The sequence below is a fragment of the Camelus dromedarius genome, chromosome 1, assembly GCF_036321535.1.
Source record: "Camelus dromedarius isolate mCamDro1 chromosome 1, mCamDro1.pat, whole genome shotgun sequence".
Lineage (NCBI taxonomy): Eukaryota > Metazoa > Chordata > Mammalia > Artiodactyla > Camelidae > Camelus > Camelus dromedarius.
The window spans coordinates 101,017-127,572 of record NC_087436.1 but is presented as its reverse complement, the minus strand read 5'-3'; the positions used below and the strand labels follow the sequence as shown (position 1 = coordinate 127,572).

The 26,556-nt window shown below is 42.2% G+C and overlaps 1 protein-coding gene across 2 annotated transcripts in view; it reads right to left on the bottom strand.

Moving 5' to 3' along the window:
- LOC135320226 (uncharacterized) overlaps positions 1-26,556 on the bottom strand; it is a 140,459-nt gene that overhangs the window by 28,225 nt on the left and 85,678 nt on the right. For both annotated transcript variants that reach the window (XM_064483503.1, XM_064484312.1), the window contains 2 exons: positions 5,796-5,981; positions 3,099-3,319 (listed from right to left, as the gene is read on the bottom strand). The gene's annotated coding sequence lies outside the window, so the exon portion shown is untranslated. The remainder of the gene's footprint in view (positions 1-3,098; positions 3,320-5,795; positions 5,982-26,556) is intronic.

Below are 26,556 nucleotides of genomic sequence, written 5' to 3'. Positions count from 1 at the left end.
ACGAATTATTTACCCTGATCAAACACTCTAGCAGCAGGCCGTAATTCTCCTGTTTTGAGAGACAAGAAAACAGGAGTTCAAAGAGGATGTATAACTTGAGAAAAGTCAGAGGACCAGTAAACTAAAGAGGATGAATTCAAACTCAGATCTGAATGGAGAGTCTGATCTTCCCACTCCCAGGGCTGGAAAATCCTTAACAGACAGGCTTCCCAGCTCCCTGCATTGTTCCTGGCACCAAGCATTTCCCATGGCTATGGTCTGCTGTTCTCACAGACACAGTGCTCTGTGCAGCCAATAACCTCCATTCGACCTTGATCATATACCTGCCTCACTCACCAGGCTTCTCCATACAGACAGGAAAGCTGGCTTTCAAGTGCATACAAAGCCACCCCTGGACTTACCTGGGCTCTTCAGTGGCTTTTCCAGCATAAAGGCAGCCATGAAAGTGCTCACAGTTTGTACATGAGCCACACTACCTCTCTCCATCTGTCTCCCCACCTATACTACTTAGCTATGACCATTTTGAGAATCTTGGAAACAAATTTTTAAAAACAGAAAAGAAAGTATTCTGTAACAAGTACTTAATACTTACAATTTTAAATGACAAGTTACAAAGTGAGTATTTACAAATTGAATCTGCCTTCCTAGGTGTCAGTTTTAACAGTTAAAAAATATAATAGCAAAAATTCTCACTTACAAAATTAACAAAAACATCAACAATAATCTGGAATAAACTCAAAAACAATGCCCATGTTGTACATGGAGAAACACAGGACTGTACTGAGGGGTAAAGTAAGAAGTGTGAATGCAAAGACATCAACATATTGTATGGAGGAAAGCAGTTTTGTAAAGATGAACGTTCTCCTAAAGATAATTCAAAACTTACTTAAAAATCCCATGACAGCTCTTATCTGTTTTTTTTTAACTTGAGCAAAATATTTTGGAACTCTTCAGGAATAATAAAGTCATAATACTAGACAAGAAAATTGGGGATGGAAAAAAGAATAAAAAAATCGCAGTGTCATATATTAAATAAATTTTTACAATATGTAAGATATAGCACTGGAGTAAGAAAGTAAGACTGACAGAAATAAACCATGAGCTCAAAAAGAGACTCTAGTGTACATAAATATTTTGTACAGGTGGGATTTCAAATCAAAGAGCAAAGTATGAATTCAATAATTGTCTTGGGACAATCAGAGAATCACCTGGAAAAAACAAATTCTATTCCAGTCATAATGACCACAAGAAAAATTACAAATAGTGATGTAAATATTAGAAAGTACTAATAACAGCAAATACAACTCTTTGCTCATAGTAATTCAACTTCTCCTCACTATAACAAGTAGTATTATCATCTCCATCATAGAGATTAAAAAATCCTACAGAGGAGATATATACCATTATAAGAAAGTATTTCTAAGAATACTATCAAGGATAAAACCCAAAAAGAAGACATTTACTGTCTTAAGATTATTTTCGGCCACAACAAAAATAAACCTACTGAACAGAATGAAAGGCAAGAAATGACAAGAAAAAGCTCTGTGATACATGTTAATGAAGACAAGGGGTTAATGTTCATAACATACAAAGAGCTGTCACAAAGCAACAAGAAGCTCCCTCACTTAAATGTGTGCAAAGGACAAAAGGGATGATTCACCTTTTAAAAGTCAGATGGCTAATGAGTGAAAAATGCTCAATACCTCACTGGTCATCAAGTGCAAACTAAAACAATGAAAAAGCAATTTTGCTCATCATATTGGCAAATGTTTTTAAAAAATATTCTAGGTAGTGTCCATCTTTGAGAGAACAAACTGAGCGATCTTTTTGGAGGACGACGTGTCAATGGATATGTAAACTCTGAAAAATGTGTGTACACACAGACTGAACTCCATTTTAGGAATCATTTCGTTTAGAAAAAAAATCAGTTCAAAAAGATGTACTCATCAGAGCATTTACACAGCACTTTTTACAATGGTGGGAAGAAAAGCTGAAGTGAAATCATATCCAGCGATAGAGAATTGGTTACATAAGTTATTCTACATCTTTTCATTCCCCGCAGGAGAAGGAATTTCTAGAGTCACTTGAAAGGATCCTGTGATGTATGTAATTGTCACATCCAGGGACTAAATTCCCAGAAACCTTAACTAAAGGAATACTCATACAAGATCACAGGAATGTTTGTACAAGAAGGACGCCAGTCAAACACCCTTTCTGACAGTGGAAAATGGAGAAAACTTAAGTATCCACCATCAAGACAATGATGCGGTAAATCAAGGCGAGCTGTGGGCACTAAGGGGCAGGCGTTTTGGCGTGGTCCAAGGCCTTGTCCACATTACTCTCCCACCAAAGGTGTCCTTACACAAGAGACCAAATCTACTGCACATCAGGAGACCCCTCTACTCTATCTGAAAGGACCGGATGAGTCTGGAGTGGGAGGACGTCTATGATATACACCTCAGTGAATAAACCGAGCTGCACAAAACATATAGTATGGCCTTATTTTTCAATAAAGCATATATACACACACATATACATAGATTTCTCATATACATGTATGTATGTGTATATATATATGACAGGCATAAAGGTCATGAAATATATACACCACATTGTCAGCAGTTTTTACTCTCAGGAAAAAAAGGGGAAGGGATGTAGGGGCCTTTCGGTACCACCACAGTTCTCTTTTCAGTATTTCAGTTAAATATACTTGGAATTTAAAAGTTTATTTAAGTCCGAAGTAAAATGGACGATGCCTCTACAAGACAGAATGCTATACTGGTCATTAAAAATCATGCCAGGGGAGAGAGAATAGTGTAGAAAAATGTGTAATAAGCCGAATGGAAAATGGAGGTCTCCACACAGTAAAGAGGCACAGAGTGCTCGCTGGTTTTTATGACAGACGTAATACACACTGATGAAAAGAACAGAAAATAGATGTTAAAGTGTTAATTATTATCTCTGAGTAGTGGGACCAGGATAGAAACTTTTGTCGCTTTTTTCAGACTTATTATATTAAATACACATTATTTTTCATCTGAAAAAAGCATTTTTAGATGTCTAGTACCACACATTGAAAAAATTACACTAGTACTTACAGAAATAACTAGGAGACACGGCAGCAGCGTCACACAGTGTAGAACGGGCGATCCTGAATAACACCGCGCAGTTACATAAGGACCCACAAAGTGAGAGCATCTGCTGTCATAGGGCGTAGCCCCCTTCTATTTGTCAGTTGTGTCTTCAGGGCTGAGGCAGTTCTGAGCACGGCCAGTGTCAGTGCTGGTGTCTGGATGGATGCCACTGGAGGTGAGGGCACCTGCAAGCCGAGAGGAAGAACAGAAATCATCCTCTGCTTTTTCTGTCTTGTTTCTTTGTTACTTTTGAAGAGAGGTGTAAATAAGATAAACTAAATCTTCCCTACTAAAATTTCAGTAATGAAACCGTTTTTCAAGTGTTCACAACTTATATTCTGCCTATAACTGTCTTTTCAACAAAACATCATATTTCTTAAATGTTAATTAACTCAGCTAATTAACTACCTGTTGAAACCTATTAAAGAACATGAAATGCACTATGTAAAATCACCACGCCTGCAGTGACTGGCACAGCTGTCTTGATAGCAGTGCAGTCAGCCCCCACCATCCCTTGGCCCTGAGCTCCTGATGCTGCTAAGAGAGCACGCTGCCACCTCAGATGGAGAGAAACGGTGAAAGAGTTTTCTGAAATCTACAGCACTGACAAAACATATCTGAGAAATCCCAGGCTCCTTTGAGGCTGTCATTTTCTGTTTCTGGCCTACACCCGTCAATGAGCAGAACCACCCCATTCCCGAGCCATGGGACTCAAGTGGGAAGCAGTTTTGGAGAAATTTCCAGGTATAGAATGTAACCAACTATACATAGAACTCTGAAAAAAGAAAAGATGCAATACTCTGATTTTGGAAGAAACTCAAAATATTCTCCTAAGCCTTAGTAGCTGGAAAGGCTGGGCATCTCCTAAGCCACTTATTTATTTCACAGCCAGTGAGCATCTCCCACAAACCCTGTTTCCCTGTGTCTGCTGGGAGCCTCAGGCACACTGTTGCTGTCGATCTTATAAGTCACAGGGCTGAGGCGTGTGTCTCACGCCTGCAACTCTCACACAGGCTCACCTCCTAGCCTCACTGTCTGAACTTGGCCCCATTTTCTCACCTGTTTATTTGGTATCTGTTCTTCTGTAAGCTGCCTGAAATGCTTTTTGGAACAAGTCAGAAGAATCAGTGGGTAGAGAAATGGACAGATGTACAGGTGAGAGTTGGGGAGACAGAGTGACTCCAAGGAAAGGGGAACAAAGAAAATTTCCTATGCAGAACCCTCTTCTAGTCAGGGAAGAAAACCACCACGGAGAAGTGTGAAGAGGCAGGTGGCTTAGGACTGTTTCCTGGATTCCATGAAAAGTCACACCAAGAGATGAGAGGGTAGAACTATAAATAATAAAAGAAAAAAGCATGCATGCTTGAAAAATATATCTACAATATGTACTTTCTAAAGAATAGATTCAAATCAGCACGGCCCAATAACACAATCCTTGGGTATTTACAGAAGTGAGAATCCCATCTCCAAACCACAAGGCATCCCTTCGGAGCACTAAGAGTCTACACGGGACGGTCATAAAGCTGTCACCGCAAAAGCGATGCTATCCTGCCCTTACGAGGAATGAGCAGCTGTGCTCGGGCTGCCGACGCGCGCCATTTACACCCCACAGCACCTCTACGGGAGAGGGACGCCTAGCGAGCCCCATCTCTGCAGGACAGAAAACAAGTCCAGGAGAGGCTAAGCCGACCTACCAGTTCTCCATCTCACAGGACTGGTCACTCCAGAGCAGGACTCGAACTCGGACCCACGTTTGTAACCGCAGTACTACCGTGATTTGTGTGCTTTTTGTGTGTATAATACATTTGTGTCCGGCATGAAAGGATATTTAACAAATGTTCGGTTGTCTTGTCTATCTCATTAGCTCACAATCTTTATATTTTTGAATTGTACTCTTTTCCCCTGGAGAAAGGAACGGAAAGAGCGAGGGTCAGAATGAGATGGGGCTCCATTCTTTATCTGTTACCACATCTCATCCAGTCCCCAACCAGGAAGAAGGAGCAAATGTTCTCTTCATCTTTAAAGAGAGAGCTCCACTGATGGTGACTTACTCAACTCCAAAACCAAGTCTGGGGGAAGGGCACAGACAGCAACCAGAGAAGTATCACCCGTAGGAAGGAGAAAAGAGATCAGGGGAGGGCTCAGGGGGTCAGCCTGATTTAATTTCAATGGATAATATAATACCACAGACTAAAAATACTAGCATGCAGTGAATTTGCTATTTCTTGACATCTAGCAAGTTTTCATAGCCCGCATGAAACATTATCGTGAACTAGTGAAAGGAAGAGTCCACACTCAGGGAAAATCAATGCCACAGGCAGGCTGAAACCCAGGTTGGAGGAAAGGAAGAGAAAAGGTATAGTTAAGAAGAGGGGAAAGTCTGGGAAAAAGACATCATCACAAGGACTCTCCAGCATCATCCAGCAATCATATAATCATTCATTCAAGAGAGAGTTACTTAGGTCCTATTTTGTGCAAGATTTTACACAGGGCAAAGCAAGAGTGCAGCGTCCATGGTGGCAGCAAGTGGCGGGGCTATAATACAATTCTGATCCTAGTACCTTGCACAATTGTACTCAGTATAAAGGCAAAAAAATAAGGTAAAATAATACTATGTAAACTCTACGCATGGTTGAAAAAAATTAAAGAAGACCTAAATACCTGGACAGACACACCACGCACATTCCTGGATCAGATGACAGAGCTCTTGGGATGGCAGTGCTCCCCAGAGCGATCTGTATACTCAACGTGGTCTCGATCACAATCCCAGCGGGCTCCTCTGCAGTAACTGACTAGCTGCTGCTACTATTCATATGGGAATTTGAGGGACTCAGTAACCAAAACGTACTTGAAAAAGAAGAAAAACATGAGAGGACTTGTAATTCTCAATTTCAAACCTTACAACTGTATCTCCAGGTGAGATTAGAGGCCATTTTTAAGTTATTACTGGGTTTATCCTTATTTTCAAAATTCTGTACAATGAATATACCTGTTAGAATAAGAAAAATAAAAAGTAAGATATCTTGTAAAACATGCACAGTGATTCATTCATTAGGAAAAAAATTATTTTAACTATAAAGAGGTAAACAAATATCTAGTGAAAAAGGACTACTTAAAAACAAGTGTGCATTTATAATTTTCATAAATTGAAAACTGAAAAGCACAAAAACATCAAGTTTCTAGGGAGACTAGTGAAACATATTAATAGTTATTTTCAAAAATTCTAATTGAACAATGAAAACTCAAGAAAGGGAAAATTGTGATTGACACCCAAGTGCAAACACATGGAGAGCAAAGGCCTAGAAATCACAGTTCCTTTAAATCTGCTTCTAACTCAATAGGAGAGGAAATTCCTCACTTAGGGGACAGTGGAATCCCATACATAAGACAGGATACACAGTACAAACTGCAGTAGTATCGGGAGTGAATTTCTTAGAATTCTAATGTTACAACATTGCTGAAAAACTATAAAAACACTGACAGACAGATTAAAACACACAGTCATATATATTATATTGAAACATATGTAGTCTGCTCCCATGTTGCATAGAAATACAAACATATTTGTTCATTTATGGGCACTGAATATTTTATCCCAGGTAGAATATTTCAACTAAAACAAATAATCAATAATACACTCCTCTTGACAAATCTACTTGATAAGTTACTCTGCTATGTAACCATAATGTGTTTAAGATAGATCTAAAATTAGTGAAAAATCTTTGTATGGTTTCTTGAATTGTTCTCAAAATTCCAAGCTTAATTTTCAAATAGATCTGAGCAGTATTTCTATATTATCTTTTCCCTTGTGAAATGAACAACACAGTCTGTTGTCAAAATTCTGTCCTTACAATGATTCACGAGCACCATTTCCTAACAAAACTGCTGAACAGCAAGGCACTATCCAGACACTGTGACCAAATAAATGAAACACAAGGAAGACAGTGACCCTAACCTGGAGGGCTTATAATCTGTGTCAACAGCGGGTTTTTATTTGATTGGTTTGATTGGGTAGCAAAATAAAATCAATCAAGTACTTTCTGCTTTTAGCATTCTGTAAGTCATGACTGTTTTTAGTGTCATGAGAAGGAAAGACTTAAGCATGACTTGATTAGGTCAACTAGCAACAATCATCACTGGAGAGTGAGTAATAAAGAAGTTAACTGATAGAAATGCTTCTGCCTACATGAGACCTAAAATAAATCTATACTGATATCCGAAAGGAAAATGAGGAGATGAGGTCCCCGAGAAAACAAACAAGGAATCAAAAAAGGAAAGACGTTTTCATTAACGATTCCAGGCAGTAGTGGAGCATGGTGGTGAGGATCACAGATGTTTGGGACGAACATGAGTGCCTGAACTCCCACAGCACTGGGTAGCTGTGAAACTGATATTTCAGAGAAATTTTCTGCATCTCAGTCTTCTATCCATACACTGGGGACAACAACCGCACCCATCTCCTAGAACGGTCCTACGAATTAAGTTATTTTATATATAAAATTTTAAATAAAATACCTCAGATTTTAAATAATACCCCAAAAGCACAAGGAACAAAGAAAACAGAGATAAATTGGAGTTCATCAAAATTTAAAACTTTGCTTCAAAGGGCACCATCCAGAAAGTGAAAAAACAACACACAGAAGAAATTTTTTTCAAATCATTTATCTGATAAGGAATTTGTATCTATAAAAAATAAAGTACCTCCTACAAATCAACAATAAAAAGGCAACTCAATTAAAAGGTGAATAAAGGATCTGAAATGGTATTTTTCAAGGAAAATATACAAATGGCCAATAAGCACAATGAAACGATGTTCAATATCATTAGCTGTAAGGGAAATCAAGTCAAACCCACTAGGAGAAACCGCTTCACACTCACAACAATAGGTTATAATAAAAAAAAGAGTAACAAGCACTAATAAGGACACAGAGGAAGCGGAGCGCGCAGCCCTTGCTGGTGAGGACGTAACACAGCGTGGCCACTTTGGAAAACAGCCTGGCAGGTCCTCAGAGAGTTGAACATTTGGTTTCTGAATGACCCAGCAATTCTGCTGTCTGGGCACAAACGTAAGAGAACTGAAAACAAATGTCCACATAAAAACTCCTACAGGAATATTCATGGCGACACTACTCATCACAGCCAAAAAGCAGAAACAACCCAATTGCCTATCACCTGATGAATGGGTAAACAGTGGGGCCCAGCCATACAGTGGAATATTAGTCAGCAATAGCAAAGCATAGAGTACTGACCCAGGCCACAACGTGGACAAACTTTGATAACGTTACTCAGTGTTAAATAAGTCAGTCACAATAGACGGTTCCACCTACATGAAGTGACTCGATTTAAATGAAATGTCCAGCACAGGCAAATCCACAGAGAGAGAAGAGTGGCTCCTTGGGGCTGGGGGAGGATGGGGAAGATGGGAATGACTGCTTATGCATACGGGGCTTCCTGTTGGGGGAATGAAAATATTCTAAGATTAAATGGGATGCACAATTCTGGGCATAGAGTAAAAACGACTGTATATTTAAATGGGTGAATTGTATTAAAACTGGTAAGAAAAAAAGCAACTCGGGCCAGTACCTTCCCTAGTAAATGCAAATTGCTAACTTTTATTAGAGGAAGAAGAAACTGCCCTCAGCATGAAAGTAGGAGATCAGCAAATGTGAGTTAACCAAAATTGGACAAGAGCATTTCACTTGAAACAGTTGCTGAGTGTACACGAAATATTCAGAAATAGGAAAATCAGTTTCACATCAGGAAGAAGCATTCTTCTTCAAATGCAGATCAAGGATTCAGCAAGCCCAGCTGCTACAAATGACCAGAGAAGAAACCTGGTTCTTAAAACAAGCACCAGAGCCAACAAGGAAATGGTGGTGAGGAAAGCAGGCGGCCGAATATCTGGAACAGTTTGCTACAAATAATTTCTCCACTGAAAATTTAAAAATAAAATGAAAGTGATAAAATGCTCTGTTGACCTCACGTGAATGGGCTTCCTTCGGTGCTCGACTGTTCTGTAACCCCGATTGAGAGACTCAGGAGAATCAGCATGTCTCCTGGGAGTCCCCAAAGGACTGCCCACCAGCACGCTGACCACCATCACATCTGCCAGGGTTGAATTGCAGAGAAGAGACCAACTTCTGAAAGGCACAGGAAATGTTGACAAGGGAAGAAAAGGCTGCAGTCAGTCCTGGGACAGAGGCCCTGAGAGCAGAGGCCAGAAGGCTGCAGGTGAACTGCAGTGGCCGTGGGACAGGAAGCGACCATGGGGGAGCATATCTCAATTCTCTCCTCTCTCTCCATCGGGTAGGAGTGGTAAACCTGCATCCTTCTCACCTGGAACTGTGGGTTGGCTGGCAGAAGTCTTACCGACATGGAATGATTATTCAAGTCTCTGTGGAAAAAGTCAATAAATCGAGAGGGAGTAGGGAGCCAACTCCACAAGCCTCTCAATTGCACCCTTATTTATTGTGTATAATCAAAGGAAAAATTCATTAACAATTGTGTGATAGTAATAGGAACTTCGGGAAAGACAGTATGAAGCAGAGATTGTAGAATACACAATGAGTACAAAGGATTAGTGTATCTTTAGGGAAGTAATGGAGTGAGGGGAACAAGATACATTTTTAGACATGTGAATTACAAAGCAGACCACCAGACCAGCCAGGTCCTTGTTCTGTGGATCATAGACTATCTAACAGCACACAAGCTCAGCGTTTATACCTGAGGGCCTCGGTCCTTGCTTTGCAACCAGCAGAGTGCTATCTAAAACCTCAACTATGCAAGCAAAGCATTGTCTCTGCTTTTTAATGCAAGGAGACTGGAGTGAGGATGTACAGGCACTTGCTTGTAAAGCAGTTTTTAAGCATATATTTTTCTTCTTAAAGTTCACAGGCGGCTGGAGTGTGTTACAATTTGTTAAACCAATCATGGGCTCCCACATGGAACCATTATGGAGGACACCCTAAGATGACAAATCCTGCCTCTGGGTCTTTTCCTGCCATCTTCAGCCACTCTAGCAGGGTCTAGGTACATCCGTGAATAACGATCCTACAGAACTACCCACACTCTTAACTCCTGGTGCTTGAAACTTAATTTTAGCTCTACACAACTTACCGTAGAAAAGTTTCAGAAATAAAAGGTATAATATTCCTTTTATATCTCATCATATTACTGATTTTTCTGATTGCTCTAAGTTGCTTCTACTTGGTAAAGCAGATAATTCTGCAGGTGAATTCAGTAATTTCCATTGGGAATATCTAGCCATTTTGGGCTCTCTAACTTCTATTGGTCAAATACCGATACACTTAATTGATTTCTTTGTTTATCAATTTCAGCCGGGAGGAGAGGGAGTGTCACTCTTTTCCTCAGCCCACCCTCAACACTTTTCTCATCAACTCAGGCCTCCTGAAAACAAAACAAAGGATTTGTTTCCCTTCTACTCTTTCCACAAAACCAACAGGAAACATCAGCCTGGAGAAAGAATTCAACACAAATGTTAAAACAAAAATCTATAAACCTGGAGCAACTCCATCTCCGAATCATGATACACAATGACATGAGAGTAAGTGTGTCAGGCACAAAGCATGCGTGAGCCTGACCACCTGATTTCTATTCTTCAAAGGAAGGAAGGTTTTCATATTTTTTATTATCATTCTTTGTCATTGTTTCTGAATATGCCAAAAAATAGTTTATGAAAGAATTATGCACTGCAATAACAGGTTACTATTGTATCAATTATAGAAGGCATTCAGAGGGGATAGGAAAAGCCACCTCTGTAAAAAATGCAAAATTTCTTCCCCTGTTAAGAACACGTATACAAAATGCAACAGAGAATTCAAATTCTTGTGGAGAGGTGCAAAAGCCACAGAACGAAAGCAAAGTCAACAGAATGAGTTAATTCAGTATTCAATGGACAAACATGCTCAATGTATTCAAATAATTTTAAAGGCACACTGCAAACCATTCACTTTATGATCTGCAGGCTAGAGGAAGCATTTCCTGCTTTAACAGACAACAGAAATCAATAGGGTGCCCCAACAAACAAGGACCAAAGAACAATCAGGTTTTTAACAGCTCTGATAAATCAGCATGTTCTAAAGATCAAAATCCAGAAATTTTAAACATTCATTCACACCACAATGAAACAAGCACTTAAAAAAAAAAAAAAAACAAAGAAACTAAGCACATAGATCATGTACATAGAACAATGAGGACTTCATGTACCGCTGGAAGAACAGGCTATAGCCTTTTACTTGAAAAATAAAACTACTTTTAATGATAACTGCTAAAACACATTTCATCATTCATGTTGCCTTGAAAAATCTGAGGCACTTGTATCTGATCAGAAAAGCAATTCTGGGTAATAGTCGGTTACAATTCAGTGCCAGTTTGCTTTAGAAGAAAAGAGAAAAAAAAGCTACTGTTTCTCATATCCTGCACAAAGTGTGAAGTGCCTCCCTGCCTCTTTCTCCTCCCGTTTTCTGAGCTCATGCTCCCCAACCCTTCTGAAACAAGTATGAGAAACTCTTATTCCCACCAATATGCAAAATGACAAAAGAATATCAATTTATTTGTGTAAATATATGCCTATACCTTGAACTGTAGGAGAAAGGTATCAGAAGTCCATATGAAACTTATTTCTAGATTCCTGAAATCACACACACAAACGTTCACACAGACACAGACACATACCCCCTGGATTACTGGGCACTTCACAAGTTTAGGAATTCCAACTTCTAGAAGATAACTTTGTAGTTAGTTTAAAATACAAATCTGTCAGCTTTTGAAAGCCTTGATCATCTGCTAAACCATCCAAATATCAAAGAGATCCAATTAGCTTTCTCTGTAGAATGTAATTTCACTTGATGGCAAAACAGACCCTAAGAAGTACTGGATCAAAGATTCGTGTTTATCACTACCTATGATCGTTTTTAAGCACATTAACAGATTCAGAAATGTATGTCTCAACAACATTTATTCTTATTGAAAAAGCATACGTGTTCAACTCTCTATACAGTGACTAGGTCCCATGATGGTGTTTAAGAGCTATTTTGTGCATTGAAATATTTATTTTCAAGTGCAGACAAGGAGGGTGTGTATTACTCAGTTGTAGAGCACCTGCTTAGCATGAACAATGTCCTGGATTCAGTCCCCAGTACCTCCAAAAAAATAAATAAAAATAAGTGCATATTTAAAAATAAGAATAAACTTATATAAAAAAAAGCAGACTAAAAAGCACTGCAATCTATATGCTACAATTATACTAAAAAAAAAGTGTTTCTTTCAAATATTGACTATATGCCAATCACAGAGACTATCACAAATCACACCTGAACCATCACGTGTGATTCTCAACAACCCTAAGTAGACACGGATGAGAAACCCGGCACTGAGGATGAGGAGACGGAGCTCGGAAGATCCGGGGACTCTGACCGTCCTGCTCCCCGTGACACCACGTCAACCCAGGGCAAGCTCTGACAGACATGCTCTGAGGGGACACCCAGCTGCATGGAACCTTGGGGCATTGGGGAGTCCCAGAAAACACTAAAAATTGTTCAGTGAAAAACCAGCTCAAATATATTACACTTTGCCACATCCTTTAAAAAGGGAAAATGACTGAGACCTTTTTGATGCCTCCGTGTCCTTTCTGCCATCATCAATTATTTGCCCTCTCAGGGTGACCAGTGAAGAACTGGACCCCATATGAAATGCACTCAGATGGAAGAGCTTTTAAAGTTATTTTAAGAAGTTTGTAAGACCCTGTCTATGCCTCACACAGGTGGTCATCCATCACTTCTCACCGGTGTGGACGTACCACCTGAAATCACTCCTTTCTGCTTTTTAAAATCCCTTCATCTAATCCAGGCTTTTCAACAGCAAAGAAGCACCTCAACCACAGACACTGGACAGCTTTTCACCAAACGGACTCGAACAGCCCATTGTACTATCTGGAAACCCTTTTCTTCTATTAAAACCACTTCCAGATACTTCATCATTTTCTGATTGGTGGACTTGGCCTCTGACTGGCCTACTCAGAGAGCTCCCAGCCTCACATGCGGGGGTGGGAGAGGACCCTGCTGTTGGGGGAAATCAGTGAGGAAGGCGGACATACTCCCGCCAGGTCTGCAAGGGTAGAATTGCCACAACGTGCTCAGAAATTATACCGTCATCACCCCTGGGCTCCCATGGACTTGTTTCACATTAACCAAACTCATGACACACTGATGAAAGAAAACCAGAAACTTAACTTATTAATGTAACAGAAGACGTGAAACTATGAACCAGACTGAAATATCAGAGTTCAACCATGAGTACATTTTCTCAATGGCCTAATCACGGGGAGGCAGTCACATGGCAAGCATGGACAGAAACAGAGCAGGAAGGGTTTCTAGATTAACTCAATGGACTAAATTTCTGTTATAAGAACTGATCTACTGCCTGGAAAACAAATAACGCCAATCACGATTCACTCTCTGTGGACAGTGGCCAATACATGACTATGAGCATCTGTGTAACTCTCTTTTCCCTGTCCTTTCTGGGCTAAAATATGCACAGAGGTACAAAGATTCAGGGATGCAGATAACACTAAACACCCAAAGCCCATCTCTGGGAGCCTCAAACCAGTAAGCCAGGGTTTAGATACCAGCTCTGCCACTTACTATTTCTGTGATTTTGGCCAACTTACCCTCTGTGTGCCTCAATTTCCACACTGTAAAACTGGGATAACAATCAAACCTTCCTTACTCGCTTGTTGAGAAGATTGAAGGATTCATTTCTGTAAAACTCTCAGAAAAGAATGTAGCACATTTTGGGTGTTCAACAAATGTCAACTTAATATCAAAGTGATTTACAAGTCTCCCTTCTAATCATCTTATGTGTTTCCTGGCTAGTATAAGTCCCAAAGAAAATCCTTATTACTCCTTTTATAAACTCTTGGGGAGGACCCTTCTCTTCCATCCCACCACCTGTTTAAACCGAGGGAGGGAATGCCTCCTAACCACTCCTCTGGGCCATGGAGAGTGCTTCTCCATTCACACCCCTGGCCCCTGGCCAACAGCTAGCCCTCGTCACACTAACAGAGTGAGGTGTGAGTCCGGGGAGACAAGCAGGGCATTTGAAACCCTTCCTTTCCCTCCAGTGTTGATCACCATTGGGAAGCACTTGGGATGCTCGGCTTCATGACAGGACAGCTTTGTGCATGAACGGGCAGGTCCTCTCAAGGGAAGGCTCGCTATGTCACAGAGCTACATGGGACAGGGTGAGTCTCTAATTCTGGGACACAGTATCATGACACGCATTTTCCCACAGCCCTGAAGTTCATGGAGAACGTGGCTTCATCAGTAACAAATAAGACATTTATCGCCTGCCTACTCTTTTGTGTCATCTCTCAGTTGGCTGCTGGAGACAACATGTGTATAAGTATTGGATCCCTTTAAGCCCCAAAATATATGAAGTAACAAAGAATTCTGTGGCTTAACGTTGGTTCAGGGCGACTGTGTAACAGTTCTGACTCTGCTGATGCTTAATTATGGGTATAGGAACTAAGGAACCTCCTCAAATATCTTTCAGCATAAAACCAGCTTTTCTTATTTTCCTGTTTCTTAGTAATTGCCAAAGACTCTCAAATGATGGCTTCACACAAAAAAGCAGCTAAAGTTTATGAGCCCTCTTGACATACCCACTGTGGTAAACACTTTACATAATTTCTAATTCTCACAATTCTACAAAGCAGATATGAATGTCCCCATCTCACAGACAAGGGAAAAACTCAGAGCAAACTGACTCAGGCTCACGTGGCTCAGTGGCAGCACGTGCACGCAAACCCAACTCAAAAATCTACACCCCTTCATATATGTACCAAACCTCCTACCACCAATTAACACACAGCGGCGGAGTCAATACTCAGGGAACTCAATACACTTTTCAGCTTTAAGGTGCTCCAGAGGCCGCTTCAAGCTGTTTTATAAAATCCCGGCTCACTGACTTCTAACACTGGAAGAAAAGACCGATTTTGCCATTGTTTGCACAGCAAGTCTGAAATGTTCACAGCGAGATGACAGAATAAGTCTAAGACATAAGCAGAATAATTTTTCCAGGTAGACAGACATAATGGACATTGTGCTATTCTGAAGCACTAAGCAACGGAATCAAAACAAAATAACATTTGTTAAGCCTTCTTTTGCAAAAGGAATATTAAGACTGTTAGAAGTTGCAACAGCGCCACCTATGGCTAAAATGACCTTCCAGGTTGCCGGGAAAGATGCAACACAAAAATTGCCTGTAGGATCAGAAAAGAGAATCAGATAACTAAAAGCTTATGTAGCACATACTGCACTTTGCTTCGGGGGAAGGGAAGGGTATTCAGTATTTAATCTGATATTGCTAATACTCCTGAATATAAACAAAAGACATAGGTTCATGGAAACTCATCTTAGAAGAGGAAAGAATCCAGTCCAGCCACTTCATTTTACAGGAGGGGAAACTGAGACATGGGTTCTGTCCTGCAATCGGCAGCAAAGCTCTCCCAGGCCTCATGTCTTGCACTGTAGCATAAACCAACAGATCTGTACTAGGCCTATATTCATAAAAGTCACGTTTGTATTTTTCCAACAGTAGGTTATCTAAGTATCTTGCAAAATAATTCTCAAAGAGCCAGGATATCATACAAGATTGATGAAATACAAAAACATTTATTTACATAATAAAACAGCATGAGCTTTATTCTATTAAAAAAGTGACTTGTTAAATCAATGTTTTGATATTTTAAACCTGTTAAGAGTGCAGGAAAAAAAATCAAAATTTTGCTTAATCACAAAAGAGAGAAGCTTATTCCCTGAAAATGATCAATGTGGATTTTACTAAACTTAATGAATCTGGTCAGAATTCCACGAATTTAAATGTCTGTGTGGATGGTTACACGGCAACATGAATTCTGAGTTGTAACAATACATATTCTGTGTAAATAATATTCAAGGTCGTCTGATTAAGGCAATTTAACTAGTCCCTGTCTCACTAGTATGATACAGATTTCATTAAAACTTCATACTACACTAAAAAAAAAAAAAAAGAATCCTTGTTACTTTAAACCATATTCAAATATATCATATATATAAATATTATAAATATTGAATATGCATCAGAAATAAGCGACACTCTTTAGTATTCAGAGTTGATCCTTCTAAAATATCTGTCATTCTGACAGCACATTTTTATTAAGCACCTCTTGGGTTCTTTGTATACAAGGCGTCTAACTCTCACAGTCAGACAAGTTAAACGATATTACTCAAATTTCACAAATAAGGAAATGTACTTAAGCCATGAAAACAACTTACATATTCACCATCAGGAAAGAAAAGAGTAAAGATTTTACTTATAATATTCACTGACAATCTTGTCTTCCATATTAAGACTACATAAAACCAATTCAGTCTTTGTAAGTATTTCTGTCAATAAGGGCCACTAGAGAAAAACAAGTAACATCATTAACAGTGGTTGGACTTTCAAAGCCCACTTCTCTTTGGCACTATAATTGTTTTTAATGTTTTGTTTTTTGTGCTAACAGACCACTAAATTAAAAAAATTAACTTTTTAAGTAATTACCTGAGAATTAAACATTTGTGAAAATGTACAATTTTAATTTATGACACTCTGTCTCACATTCTCACTGGTGTCTCTCCTTTGAAGTCCTCATAAGGCTGAGATCACTAAAATCGGCCATTTATGGAGTCACAGAAGTTCAGGTAGCCACTCAACGGGAGGCTGATTAGAGGAGCAATTAAGAATGCATCCTGTGCAGCCTGGGTTCCAGCACCGAGCTAGCCACGGCCAGCTGGGTGTGATTTAGGACAAGCTGCTCCATCTCTCAATCCCTCAGCTGCAAAAAAGGAGACACTGATACCTACCCTCAAACACCTGCTATGAAGTAAAACATGAGGAAAGCATTTTAGTGTTAGGTAGGTGTCCACTCAGAGCGAGTTTGGTCATTATGATGATGAGGATGGCTGTTAATAAATTAAGCTAGACCAAAAAGGAGAAATCACCTTCAAGGAGAAACATTTTAATTCAATCAGCATTTCCTTTTGGATGGATTGCAGAATGTTCTATTGATGTTTTTAATAAACCAAGTTTTGTCCATTAATTATAGATTTACAGGTTCATGGACAAGTCTCCAGAAAAAGAATTAGAGGCCTCTAACCTCTGAATACTAAGAAAGTAAATTAAAAAAAAATCATTTGGGAGATTATACATCATTTGGGAGAGTATGTGCTTAGCATGCATGAGGCCCTCAGTTCAGTCCCCATAAACTCCATTTAAAAACTTTCTTTTTTAAGAAATGGAGAATTAAAGCAAAAAGATGGAGGAATACAGAATATTTTAGAGACTCATCTCAGATTTAAGATGGGGAGAAAACATCCATTTCTCAGAGGAAATCTTGAGAACTATGTAAAGAGTATCTGAGATGTCTAGTCTTCTAACATTATTCATGAATTCATATTACCAAGTCTTAAAACTACCTGATAACCCACAGAGGTGATACTGATCGTAACACCTGCCAACACGGATCGAGCTCCCGCTAGGACTGCTCTGTTCTGACATCTCTGCTCCTGAGGCCTGACCAGGCTGAGAGCACTAAATTCGGTCATTCATGAGCATCTCGTGTAAGTCCTCCATGTGTGCTTCTAACTCTCCCCTCACCAGCCCCTCTGAGGGAAGCACTGTTATCATTATCCCCACCTGCAGATAAGGCCACTGAGGCACAGAGACTAAACCCTTTCCAGGTCACATTGGCATTAAAGGACGTCTGTATTTCTGCTGTTTTGCTTTTGACAAAGTAATCTGAGATAACAATTCAAGGGAGACTGTTAAATAGTCAAGTCTGTCAGGTCTTCACCTCAAAGAGCAGATACTATAAATTCCTGATGTAGGATGAGGCTGCCGCCACAAACTGACTCAGCTTGAAATTAATATCCAAGGTGAAGCAGCGGATTCACGTAAATATTCACGACTGTCAACTCCGCTCACGGGTCTGGGACCTTCACTGCCTGAACAGGGGTGAAATCCCCACCCGTGTCAGGGAGGGACTCGCAGCTCTTCCGGGACTCACCCAGGATTCACGGGCTGTTTCCCCCCACAGGCTGTCCTCAACGATTAAAAAGCTCTCAAGATTTTTACACCATGCAAAACTGAAAGAAATTTCTGCAGATGGAGCACTTTCTCAGGCTTAAACCTTTTTTGCCTACACTCAGCAAGGGGCAAAAAAAAAAAGAAACATGACTCTACAAAGTCTCTGACCCTCAACACTCACGGGAGTAGAACGGCCACAGCAGCAGATGAGACTTCTCATTGCACGATGAGAACAAAATAAAGCCGCCCCAACAACAGGCACTCCCAGAGACAGAGCTCAGCAGTCTTCTGCACACTCACAGTTGTGCAGCCCTCACCACCATCTATTTCCTGAACACTTCATCACCCCAGAAGAAACCTCCTGTCACTAACAGTCACTCCCTAATCCCCCTCCACCCAGCCCCTTTCAACCATCACCTGCTCTCTGCCTCTGCATGTGCCTTTTCTGGGCATTTCAGATCACTGAAATCAACAATATGTGGCCGTTTGTGTCTGCTTCCTTTCACTTAAAATGCTGTTTTCAAGGCTTGTCCATTTTGAAGTGGTATCAGCATCTCTCTCTCTCTTTTTTTTTTTTTTGAAACCGTTAAAGTTTATTAGAAGGTAGTAAGTACTATCAAAAAGAGTACGGTGGAGCATAAGTGATTGGGTTTCAAAGGGAAAAGTGCGGGTTGAACAGTCAGGGAGGATTTCCCAGAACAGGTGGCCTTTTTCATTTTCCTCTTTATTTGTTTTTTCTTTTTTATTCACTCTTACATGTGAATAATGTTCCACAACATGGAGTTACTACATTCTGTTCTTCCATTCAGCAGCTATTTTTGGACGAAGTCCAGTAGAATGAGTGTAAGAAGTGACTATCATGGATGGCATTTAAGCAAAGGGCAAGACGTGCTTTCAAAAAACAAGCCAACAAACAGAGGCACAAGGAAATTCAGTGCGTTTCTGAGCAAAGAGCATGCTTGCTTCGGCAGGACTACCGTGCAGGGCTGGGGCGGATACTGGCAAGAATCACGGTGAGGGAGTCACCTGAGAAAACTCCCCACTGCAAGCAGCTCAGCCAATTCTCCCTCACCCTGTATTGTTAAAGCCATGTTTCTAGGTTACTCTTATTTCAAGTAATAGTACTTTAACTGCACATCTGATCATCTGCCTCAGACCACATTACCTAGAAGCCACAGAAAATCATTCACTGACCGGAGCAGCTCCAGGACATAACGGTGATGGATCAGGGAGTCCAGCAGCATTCCAGCCTGCAGGCACAAACCCCACATGTGCCCTGGTGATGACCGGAAAATAAAATGCATGGAAATATCTCATTGCTGGTACACGACATCTGCCCTCAAATTGCCCCAAAATCATGCTGGCAAAGCACTACTCAAACTTTTCACTCCAAAAAAAAAAAAATGCTAAGAAGGCAAATTTAGGCCCTTCCATTAAAAACCAGCAACCATCACTGCCAGTATCTGAGCTGGAATTCTCCTGACTTCAAAAACCACCGCGCAGTTACTTTTCAAACGTGAAAGTCATATATGTATTCCACGTAGATGATATTACAGTAGGATTTTTCTTTTCAAAATTTCCAGTTGCAACATTAGCACAAGAAAGTTTATGTTTCAGCTTTAAAAAAATCAATTATCCTCCACTTTCTTAATTTTGAACCTATTATTATTTTATAAAGGGAGCTATGCTGCATATTATAAACCAACTGTTTGGTTTCTGCAAATAAGACCTTTATGACCTCACTATTTCAGAGCAAACTTTAATGATGTTTTGAGAGGTGGGGCCTGGGGCGCTCACTAACAGCTTTTTAAATACTGACAAGTATGTGCTCTTAAGTAATGCAAAGGCTCTAACTCCACACTAGCTCAGAAAGCAAAGAAACTGCACCAAAGACTTATTTTAACATTTTAATATATTCCTATTGTTTTGAATATTAAAGTTCTTAAAAGATATGATTTTTTTGAGAAAGCCAACAGCTGTATTAAATTTCCTCTCACCAAGAAAGCAATCTTTATCAAGAATAAAAACCCCTATAGAAATTGAAATGACGGGATGTTTCTAGCTAAGTGAACATGCAGATCAGAACACAAACCTAAATCCTATCAGATCTCACTCGAACGAGCTCAACAAAGTCCTGGGCTACCCTGGAACTTAGCTCTTCTTTTCCAAAAGTTGGCTGAGCTAAGATCATCACACAAGGCAGGGAAGGAAAGAAGAGGAAAGTCCACCTGGCAGCCTCCATCTGTTTACTTCCAGCCAAAAGTCGCCTCTAGGGTCGCCCTGCTAACAAGCCCCCCCCATAAGGAAATCCGGCATCCACACTGCCCCTGCCGTCCCCAAGCAGTCCCGACGCCTCTCTCCCAGCCTGTGAATGTTCTTCTAATGACCCCCCCTGTTGGTGGCACCCTTCCCCTCTTCCCTGCTACACACACACACACACACAGAGCCACAGCAGTCTTCCCAAATCACAAATTTGATTACATCACCCCCACTTCAAACCCTTCAGAGGCTCCCTGGTGGAATTCTAGCCCCACCCCAGACACTGCTTGCCCAGCCTCACCTCAGTACACAGGTCCCCAGTGACCTCAGGGGCCCCCTGACTTGCTCCTACTCCCCACTTGTCTCCAGGCTCATTTTGACTGTTTCCCAAGGAAGCCTTCCCTCCTTCCAACTACCACAATTTGTTCCTCTATTCCTAGAACATTCTAGGCTAAGTCAACTTCTGACAATGCTAAGCTCACAAGAAGCAAATACATTTTGCTTACTAATGTGGGTCCACCCTCTCTCCCCTAGACACACAAAAGTGCACGTGTTATGAATAAATGAATGACGGGGTGGGTCTCAAAGGGACAGACATACCTACTCTCACCCGTCCCTACCCTTGTGTCTGTAGAATATCAGAAGAAAAACCAGAATTACCTTTACTGAGGGTCACTTTCTGATGACACCCTTCACTGACTACTGTGTCAGTTCTAGTAAAACCCAAGCTCTTCCAAAGCCCTCCATCCCGGACTCTCTCCAGTGTCCTCACCAGCAGGGGCACCTTCCACCCTGGACCACACAGGGCACTCTCCCCGTTTCCCCACGCCAAAAGCCTCCAGGCATCTGCCCGGGCTGCACCTGCCACCTGAGCCACATTCTTGACTACTTCTCCTGGCTGACACTCTGTCCTCACAAATGAATATAGAGTCCATTTCTTCCAGGAAGTCCTCTCTGATAATGTCCTTTAGGTCTTGGTTGGGCTTCATCTATAGCAGCAGTACATGGTGACCAACTGGGTGTTTGCCCGCTCCTTTGAGACCACGAACTCTTGGGGGTCACGTGGGAAGGAGTGAGAGATTACAAGAGGGGTGCGGGAAGCAAAAAGCAAAAATCACAGCCCAAGTCCCAAATTCAAAGATACTTTCTCAGGAAAAATTATAAACAATTTCACACGTGTGCAATTTGGCTACTGTTTTTGTGGCTTGTGGACAGCAAGAACTTGGTGTTCTAGTCCAAAACCCAGATTACATGCAAAGAAATGTATATATTCATATCCAAAGGAAACCAGAGCTGCTCAAAAACAGTTTGCAGTTAGAATTGAAAGGAACTTTGATAAAGGCAATCTCTCTATCTCTCTTCCTTCTTTTCTGGCATCATATAATTTTAGAAGTATTTGCGTGACCAAGAGATGGCTACAGCCCGTGATTCTTCACTGGAGTGTTTGGGGCTGAGGAAGCCCAGATTACATTCACTGCGTAAATGCAATCACACCAACACACTGATAGGTGCCGTGGTGGTGGAGATGATGTTCCAAAGCAGGCAACATTATTCTGTAAGAGAACTCTAAATAGAAAGTAAGAAATGCAATGTTCTGTAGTCAATTTCATTTGCTATATGGGTCATTAATTGATAGTATATCTTGTCTAATGAAACCCAAAAATAAATTGTCAACGTCGATTTTCTTCATCTGACCGTTTTATGCTAACTTTGGATATTAAACCCTCACTCCATAAGTAAAACTCAGGCCTACGCTGCAGCAGTTACATCCCGTGGAAGAAAGCCGATCAAGGGAGAACTGGAGAGTTTCCCTTCAGAAGCTGCTAAGTCTGGTTTTGCACCTGTACGTTATTTGCAACCACGTCATCGAGAATGGAGAAAACCTAACAACTGTGGGGCGAAAAGCACTGAGGTGCTTCAGAAAAATCAAAGAACGCTGAGCTTTGTGAAACAGTCCTGAGGCACTTAAATCGTACTTTTTCTGAAAGGCTCCAAAACTGACCCAATTCACCATTCCAGGTTCAACAGGGAGGTACCGGATTTAGTAGAGAAAACATGCCCTTGAAGTCTGACAAGGCCTGGCTTGAATTCTGCTGCAGCATTTACTAGCCACTAAATGGACCAATTCCTTAACCCTCTGAGAAGGCTTCCCGATCTGCAAAAGGGGGCTGCCACCGCTCACCTGGGAGGCATGGATGAGAACGCAACACGCAAGTAGGGCTGCCGACTGGTACCTGACACGGGGCCTGACTAGCTTCCCTCCGCTGCCCTTCTCCCCCTTTAAACTTGCACTGTTCCCCCGGTAAGGATCAAGACCACGGAACAGAATGCCCGATTTTTCTGTGTATCCCCGGATACATGACTTACCCTTAGGAGGCCAGAAAAACTGCTTCCTCCCCAGTCACTATCAACGTTCTTAAGATTCTGGGTATTTTTAACTCTATTTTCCAGGGAGACTATTCCAGAACTTTCCAAGCACCATTCTCCAGGTTGGCTCCCCTCCCAGCACCCATCCTTTCTCACTTCAGATACTCTGTATGATTGCCGTCTGTTCATGGGAAAGCGAGTCCGGTAGGGTGGGGACTCCCAAGGACTCCCCCCTCCCTCACAGGTGAGTGTGACTACCTTCTGCCCACTCCTCACTCCAACTCCAGCTTCTAAGAAGTCTACCCTCCAGGACCCTGCAGACTCTGCATGTTCCCAAGACACACACGTGGCCACGACCCTCCCTTCAGATTTCTTCCTGGCTGGCCCTGCACACCCCCCGGCCCCTTAAAGATAAATGGCATTAGGCTGAAAATCGCAAATGCCTCTGACTGACACACCAAAGCTGCATGGTCTGGGCTTTCCTCCAACACAGGCAGGGCCCTGCCCCCCCTCAGCCTCAGTCTGCAGCTCTCGAGATGATCTAATTCACATGCAAGGCTATGAACACCAGCTAAGAATGACGACTCCCAACGTGTATCTATAGTCCGGCTCCTTCACCTGAGCCACAATCTCATAGACACGAGTGCCTCTTTGAAGTCCTAACTTGGATGACAAATGGCATCTTAAAAATGCCTCATGTTAACCATTTACTCTGGAATTCGATTCCTGGCAGGTACCTCCCAGACTCCCCATTTTAGTAACAGCCCCAGCACCCAACTATGTGTTTGAGGTCACATTCAATTTCCAATGTTCCCTCCCCTAATCCCTGCCCTGGAATCAGTCCTATTATTTCCGTCGCTAAGCCCATCTCAAATGTGGTTCTACAGGGACCATGGCCGTAACCCCCCAAGTTCACAGCATGGTACACTGACTAACAGTCCTCCGTAGGGTGCTCCCTGGAGGGGGAGGCATCTCCTGCCGCTGGTCACCTCAGAAGGCACTGGATTCTCACAAAGGAGGCCCAGGAGAAGGGACTCAAGGTTCTCCCGTGGTCTGAGCTTTGAGGGGCCCGAGGTCTGGGGGAGCTCCTAATTAGCAGACACACTTGCCAGTGAGCAGATGAGGATGGAGGAACCCAGGCAAGGCTGTTCTCACTCCAACCCCTGGGCTCTCGGGAGCCACGGGAAAGGCCTGTGTCCAGGGCACAGCCCGACCATCACAGATCCCAGCCAGCATTAGCCAACACGGACAGCCTAGTCTCCATCTAATTGTGACAATTACTTCTGTTCTGTTCCCCACCCAGAATGTGATGGACTCATTCAGATATTATGGCCTGTCTCAAGCGATACAAATTCAGTGATAAATGAAGTGTCCACATTTGGACCAGAGCATGAAAGGAGAAACAAGGCCTCATGTTCAGCATGATGGTGGTGGCCAAACCCTTCCACCGAGTGAGATGAACCATGATGGGGGTGAGAATCCAAGGTCCTAGGTCGGCCAAAACATCTTCCTTCAAGGTTGGCTGGGGTGTTGCAGACTCCCTACCGCAAACTAACTACACGGCCGTCAGTGGTGGAAATCAGCTGCAACAGACACGGAGTCAGATATTTATGCCAACATGGGTTAAAAGTAAAGGCCGGGGCAGGGAGGCCTGCACGGCTGCTGAGGCAAAGCACAGACCCGGCTCTGAATGCCCACTGGCTGGAGAAGAGAGGAAGCTACGGTCCCCTTTAGCGGTCGCTGTGTCAACAAGATCCAGGTGAGCCAGCTACTTAGGAGAAGGCCATGTTTTCCTGATACTCAGAAAAACCAGCCTCGTAAAGGGAACACAAGAGTGGCATGGATTTTAGACCCACTTCTGCCCCTTTATGAAGGCAAAGTAAAGTAAATGGCACAGGGATGTTGAATGCAAAAAAAAAAAATTAAATAAGTAAACGGTGACTGCTTCCTCCAACAGCGTCCCCTGCAGCTGCACACCCATGAGCCTGCCACTTTCTCACCAGTGACCGCTGGCCAGGAAGTGCCATCAAGCACGTCACACTGTGACAGCCAGGAACCGCGTGAAGAGCACGTTTCTGTAAAAGCAGGAATCGAGCAAGATGCTGCAGACTTTGACTTTCCAAGTTTAAATACTCCATGAAAAGAATCCCTCAGCAGCCGCCTAAATCAATTCGCATCTCACTTCTTCAAAACAATCAAACAAATTTAATAAGGGCGCATTTGTCACCAAATATAAGGAGGACCAAACAGGTTCCTCAAAGCAAGGATTTTAACAGGTATCAAAAACCAGTGGGTGATGTGCTAACAAAGCAAATATTCCAAAAAATTAGAAAATAAAAAATGACTAGGATAATACATGGATCAAGGCAACTGTTAAGTTTTTGCTCTTTAAAGCGATGGAGACTGTACGGAGGGCAATCTGGATATTTCCAATGCAGAGTGTGCACAGCCCACATTTTCAGACGCAACAACATGCTCACTGGGCAGTACAAGAGAAAAAGAATAAAGAAAAAGGAAAAGAGGAACAAGAGAAAATTAGAAACACACAAGAACAAAAATGATTTTGACAGCATGTACAAGAATTTATGTGAGTGTGTGAGGCCAGGGATGCTGGGACGGTGAGACCCACACTCACCTCCTGCTCCAGGGAAGGCAGGGGCCTGAGGGGAGCGGTGCTGCCGGAGGACCCCAACGTGATCAGCGCCCCTAACCAAAACTCCACCTATATGCGTCTAGGCAGCTTTTGAGCTACAAATTGTGGTCGCATTTCAGGCTGGACAGTTTTACTCACTTCCACCAAGAGTAGCAGGAGAGAATTACGCTGTTCCTGTACCAAAGCATTGTTTAAAAAATTAATGACTGTGGAATAGTAAAAGAAAAAATTGAGTAAAAGTGACTGGAGGAGAATGTGCTTGACCCGAGCTCACTGGCCACGTTATCTCACTGACGTTAAGATGCTGGCTGAGCCCTTATGGTAGCAAAACAGACAGACCCACCAGGAGGGAGGTTTAATGCGCTGCTGTATTTTGATGCCGAGAGCCATGCCTGGTACACGAGGTTCTGGGTAAACAATGGTGACAGTGTCAACCACTATGGGCTAAGCACACATCCAGCTACTCCGCCAAATCCCAAGGGCAGACTTCAAAAGGCAAAAACAAGTTGGCATTCTCTGGTGGGTCTGCAGAGTCAGAGCCAAGCATTTGCTGAGCAAAAATGACACCAGTGCCTCCTATGACAAAAGAGGAGGCACTGGCCTGGGGCTGGGGCAGGGCTCTAGGCTTCCACTGCTCACCAATCAATCTGTCCAGGGGGAGAACGTGGTCTCTGCGTATGTTGCACCTATGCACCTACCTTGACTGACGCCTGGGGGCTCAGCAGGAGGTGACATGTGAGGTGAACGGAGCCAGCCTCGGTGTAGCACAGTGCTGGCAGCTATGCCCTCAGCAGTGCCCAGGCTCCTAAACCTGACACCTCATCTCCAAGGAGCAGAAGGGGAGTGTGGGCATGAAGATCACAGGGCCCTGTGAGGACAAGTACAGGCCATGACATGACTTGCCCCTTCCTTAAGCCATAGAGTTATGTCCGGGAGGAACAGAAAATTCATCCAGAGCCCGCTAGGCACCTCACACACGTGGGGGACTCGGGTCCCCTGTGCCTATCACTCACAGGG